This window comes from Morone saxatilis, unplaced genomic scaffold (assembly GCF_004916995.1).
Source record: "Morone saxatilis isolate NCDOM2014 unplaced genomic scaffold, NCSU_SB_2.0 Contig16, whole genome shotgun sequence".
Classification (NCBI taxonomy): Eukaryota; Metazoa; Chordata; class Actinopteri; family Moronidae; genus Morone; species Morone saxatilis.
In genome coordinates, this window is record NW_023339718.1 from 8,017,781 (window position 1) to 8,023,979 (window position 6,199).

Sequence of the window (6,199 nt, forward strand, 5' to 3'; positions counted from 1 at the left end):
TATGTGTATATATATATGTGTATATGTATATATGTATATATATGTATATATATGTATATATATATATGTTAGGTGCAGGCTTTCTGTGATGCAAAATGTAACATCATAACTTGAAACTGACCAATGGCCTTGGACACTCTTTGTTACCATGTGACCAGTAAAAGCCTGATCAAAGCAGCTGCTAAGCAGGCAGTGTTATTTCTTTTATTTTCACTCGTCCTGTAGTTACACATTTCCTGTGTACTCACTGCTCTCTCCAGCTTCTTAACTATTTTCTATTTAGTAGTCAAGACATTCCTCCAGATATTGATGTAATCCAACAAGCAGCCAGATTTATTTGTTTTTAATTATGGAGTTTTTTTTGGTAAAGTTCATAGAGTTCGTCAGATTCCAGTGGTCTCACAAAGCCTTTAGCAACGGATTCATTATGCTTGTACAGTAGGGTAACTGTTAATATACCAAAGACATGCATTGTATTCTATGCATCTTACTTTTAACCTGTTAATTATGATGCTGTTTGATTTGCTGTGAATTGTCATTCCACCTTTTTGCCCCCACAGTTTGCACTCGTTAATTTGCCTAATCACTTGAATTCTTCAGTATCTCTCATTTAGCTCTAGAGGCTGTATGGGTTTGGAGCTCTATGGTGTCAGAAAAGTTTAATTTGTGCCTCCAAAAAGTTCCATTGACTACTAAAGTACCCAAGCAAAAGCAGTCAAAAGTGGAAAATGTATGTTTATTGTGAATATTTTGGAGAATTAAATCGTAAGCTATATTTTATTTACTTATGAGTCGGTTTAGACTGTATAAACTAATTATATTGAATGCAATATGGATTTCACTTGGAATGGATAAAATGTTTTGTCAGCTTGAATGTAAAAGTGGCATAATTAATATAGTTTTATTCTAATGTGAATCTAATCACAGTTAGGTTAGTCTAATGCCTGCATTGTGTTAGTTTCTTCACTTGGATCCACTGACAAAGCTCCACTCCTCTGATTTTAACTTAATAGACAAAATTCAATTCACAACAGTGAATCATAACTTAACAACACCTGTGTCCAAGTACTTTTAAAGTGTCAAAATAATGTGTCTAATAGATGATTACAGTGGAAGGAGGAGACAGGAGAGCTGATATTCTGTGTGGAGATTTCCATGATGTAAATATTTTAATGCTATTTACGCACAAATGTTTGAAATCGGAGTTGGAATGTTTTGTTGTCGAGTGCCATCTCCAGAACAGAATGCTTGGAGGTTTGACCATGCAAATATGAAATGATTGTGATAATGCTGCTACAGTATGTAACACTGGAGCGGAAATAAACATGCAAGTGACAAACGCTGTGTTTTTCTTTTGTTTCTGAACTAAATTAATATTTGTTATAATGCTGATAACAAGAGTTTTATGGGGGAGTGTATGGGGCTTTAATTTGAAATTACCCCCATTCCAGTGCAGCTGTGTCATATTTTTACCTTATAAGGAAGATTAGGCAACACTATCTAACTGCTGTTGAGATACATTTTTGTATTACAAAGAAATAACAGTTGGGATCAGTGCTATCAGTTTTAAAAGCCTTAAGAGCAGTGCACACAACACAATTTTAAAGGTAAAATAATAAGGAATATTTGAGTCACAGCCCCATTAATCCACAGAATACACTATTAAAGAGGTTAGATGCATACTTGTATTTGTGTGGTCTATTGTAAACACATATTTAAAGAACACATTTCTTTCCTCCTACTGGCTATTGCTGCATCACCTATTCACCCTCTATCTGACACACTCACATTTTCCTTAAGGACCCCCCTCTTCAGAAATCCAGTCTACTCGGACTGGTTGCTCTTCCTGAGCCGGCACTGCCCACCATGTAGATTCACTAGATTTCAGTAGGCAGGACAGGACTGTCACCAAGCCCAGTGGTTCCCAACCTGTTTCCTTAAGGGACTGTTTTTCTATCATTGAGTAAACAAGTGACCCCTGACTAAGTGACATATTTAATGGACATTTGAGATTAGATTCAATGGTATAAAAATTACAGTACAGAACAACTGATAAACTGTACAATGAAGTGAGTTTGTGAAACGAGTGATTTAGATGAATTTCCTGTGAATATTGCGTCAGAGTTGAGTTTTCCTGATATTTTAAAATGTTCAGATGTATGTAGTATGTTCACAAATACTTAACAGCCTTCTTTCTTTGATAAATTCCCTATTTTCTTTTCCCTGATGCTTGGCCATTGTTCTGTTTGCTCTTTGGTTGTTCTAACTGCGTACTTTTCTAATGCAGAGAGGAAAGGCTCTGTGAATATACCCCGTGTTCATGTCTTTCAAGTTTAAATCTTAAATAATAATCTAAAATTAAAATAACAATAACAATTTCATTTACTTTTCTTCACATAATTAAATGCAGAGATATAGGCCTGCGGTGTATATTTTATTTTATTATTTTTTAGTTTTTACACAACTTAAAATCATAAAAGCCTTGTGACCCCCCCATGAAGCCTTTGCAAACCAATAGTGGGGGTCCCGACTCCCAGGTTGGGAACCACTGACCTAACCTATAGGTGGTGCCTATGTGAAACTAGTTCAGATGGAAATTGTTCACACTAAGACATGAGGGTTATCCAGTTACAGTACTGATACACATACCTATATAAAGATTTTTGTGATTTTTCAGTGCTTGAGCAAAAAGCCAAAATCCATTCAGTTAAGTTGAGGCAGACATCACAGAGACCAATGTCTCAAAACCAGAACCACCTACATAGCTTAAAACCAGTGGTATTAGTAGTAGGAGAAAATATATCTATTTGAAATTAGTGTGGAGCAACCCTTTAAAGAATGTATCCTGCAGGATTTAAACAGTTCCAATAGAGGGCGGTATAGTCTCATTTAAAGGTTGTTATCACAGACATATGGCATCAATCCTCAAAGGCAGAGCTGACAGTGTTTGGATCCACCATCCAACACTCTGTTGGGTCTCTGCAGATCATTTTAGAAGGAGTATGGGATAGACTATCAATAAACAAATCAATGACATTAATTCTGATTCTCTGTATTCATCTCTGTGATCATTGAATTATTAAATGTCTCACGTGGATTCCCCTCAAGTTTCCCTTATATACTGTCAACTATGCATTTATACTGTGAACAAAATAACAAAAACAACTTACTTTACAGCAACACCCCAGACTGCCCTTCAAAAGTTATTAAAGAACTCAATCAGCTCTCAGTGTTTGAAAAGGCTGTTGAAAATCCTGCTTTTATTTTATTCTATATGGACATGAATACATTTAGACCGCAAATGCTCCTCCTCAGGTAAAGGTGAGTGTGTGAGCACTGTGTATATATGGTGGAGGGGTCTCTCAATATATAGATATTGGTGATATTTAAAAATGAAATATTCATGCTTTGTTAATAATACACATGCTATTATGTAAATAATCCAACGCCTTCTTAAATCCAATCTTTCAATTTTTAGTGGTTCACACAGTAGGTGGTGGTGATTGCCAGTGTTACAGGTGAGTGATTCATTATTCAAAAAAGAGACCGAACACAATAAAAGTTAAAGATTAATCTTACTGACAGCATTAATCTTTTTATCTTATATTTGAATAATATTATCGGGAATTCTTCTGGCCATGATAGTCATGCAGTGACAGTCTGATATTGTGACAGTCATAATACAGTGTTGTATGTGTTTGATTATAAATAACATCCCTGGAAAGTGATCTCAGTTCTTTTCACATTTAAAATGCTTCTTGACACAAGTGTGCACCCAATCCAAGTTAGTGTAGAGTAGGGGAACATTGTTTCCCTCGTGCTTCTTCACAAACCTGCTGAGGTTCAGTCAGGTTTCATGATGGGGAACAGGAATGAACAACCACAAATTCTCTGCTAACTGGTGGACAAAAAGCTCTCATCAGACTTTCAAGCTTCCTCCAGCTGATTTGTGTGTCTCCTGCGAGCCCTCTGACAAACTATAGCTGAGATCTGAGATGTTTTAACTTCTGTCTCCACCAGTCTTCCATAAATTGAGGATGGAGCTCCATATTCAGATTAGAAACTGTATGACTTTGCACAGACTGATGATGTAGTTCTCATACACACAGGTGTTTCTCCGGTCTCCTTGTCAGGGTTGGATGTGATAAAACTCGCAGACTGGTATAATTCTGTGGAAGGATGCTGTGTGCAAACCCTTCACATGTGCATTTAAACTTTGTTCCTCATGTTTCATCCCATATATAAATGCCCACTTTATTCGCCGGTTGCCAAAGGCCTTCCATGTCTCTGGGTCTTCCCTGCATTGATCCGTTATATCCTGATGTGTGGGACCCCACCGGCTCCTGAGGCTTTAAAAAGAGACGTACTGTTTGAGATAGACTACAATGACTGTGATCCACAGCCCACATCTGGATATTCACAATGATCCTTTCTTTTAAGCTAATCTAAAAAACTTAGACTGAGACTAAATCTAATGGGTTGTACATTCAGTTATAAAACAGCACAGTGGAACTCTTCCACCAGTGACTGATACAGGATGTGATCTCAGCTGATCCACACCTCCTGATGTGACCTGATGAGGACAAACAGGTTTTCATTTATTTGATTTATTTATTAAAAAAAGTTTGAAAGTTAAAGCAGGCAGTCTGGACTGGTTTCATGCAGAGTGTTCGATGCTATTGATTAGTATCATTGCAGTTTTTATGGTTATTACAACCTTCACTTATTATTAAATGGCATGTCACGTGGTTTTGTCCCCTGTCTGTCCGCGGGTGTCGTCCGTTTAACGCCACACTACCGATATAGTCATCACACTGCGTGCACGTGGCGGGAGCGCGCACTATAATTCAACTCTTAAAGAAATGAACGAGCCGACACGCGCCCCTTTATCGGGCCGATTACAGGCTTTGAAGTGACCGGCCGCGCGAGGCTCTGCTGCGGATCACAGTGAATTAATATCCGCTGGTGGGCGGACGGAGCGTCTGTTCGCTATCGATAATGGTTATTGATAAAAAATCATTCATCCTTTCGATGGCCGGGCTCGGTTTCAGGGCCTCTACCGATGCGGCTCCGGTGGCTTTAAACCGGCGGTGTGTTCGCTGACAGCCGACCCGACGAGCGAGCTCTGAATGATCTCTACCGGCTGATGACGTCCGTACCGGGTGCGTTAATTAGTAACAGCTGGGTCAGTGGACTTGAGCAACCGGAAACCGTATTATCTGTCATTAAAAGAACCCGCTTTGCTTCCTAATAGCGAACTCCAATTAGATTGACACATTTATGTAGAATTAAACTATTTTTGGGCGGGAATGAGTGTTTCTGTAATATGTATTTTGATAACGTAATGTAGATATTAACGAGGAGTGACATGAAGGACGAGGATGGTCGTTTCAAAATTAACTTCGTCTCATATAAACAATACGATTTAACAGGTTAACGTATGAATAAAATGTTTTTGAATATATTTTTTCTAACTAAGAGTTTATATTTTGTTACGACTGAAGATCTATTGTTGCTCCTCAGCAGGCCCGGCTCCCGGCTGAAGGCCCCGGCTGAAGGCCCCGGTCTCTCCTCCGCTACCGGACCGCAGGCCCGGGTGTAGTGGCCCGTGCCGGCCGCTTGGTGGCGGTAGTGGCGCGGACTGGGAGAGAAGCAGCGTTCGGTTTTATTCGCTGTTAGATATCTTACTTAAACCACAGCCTAACCGCAGACAGAACTAATGGCTTATGTCATTTTAGGCTTCATTGACTGAAGCTGACGGCAGCTTGCAGTGAGACTGAAACGGGAAACGAACTAATAACAGAAGTATTGATGGAAAGTGAAAGGCTGAATGAGAGTTGTATCCAGTAGAAGTGTCAGACTCAGGTACAGGCAGGAAGTTTACTGTTTCCTCTCAGCTTGTAGGAGCACAGTGTTTCAGATTCAGATTCAGAATCTGCTTTGTACTTCTTCCTCCAGGACACTGCTTCTTTCCTTTACTTCTCTTTCTTTTTTCAGTATAAACTGAGTGCTAAATACCCATCCTTTACAACCTGAACGTTTTAAAACAAATTCAAGGGGAGCTCTTGGTGTTTACAGCCGAATAAAAGCGTTTAGTTTCGGTCAGTGGATTGATCCCAACCCCTGGTAGCAGCAGCCTGAAGGACAGTTAAAGCGCTGAAGTGGACATCGTGAGGTTTTTTTGTTTTTTTGTTTCTCC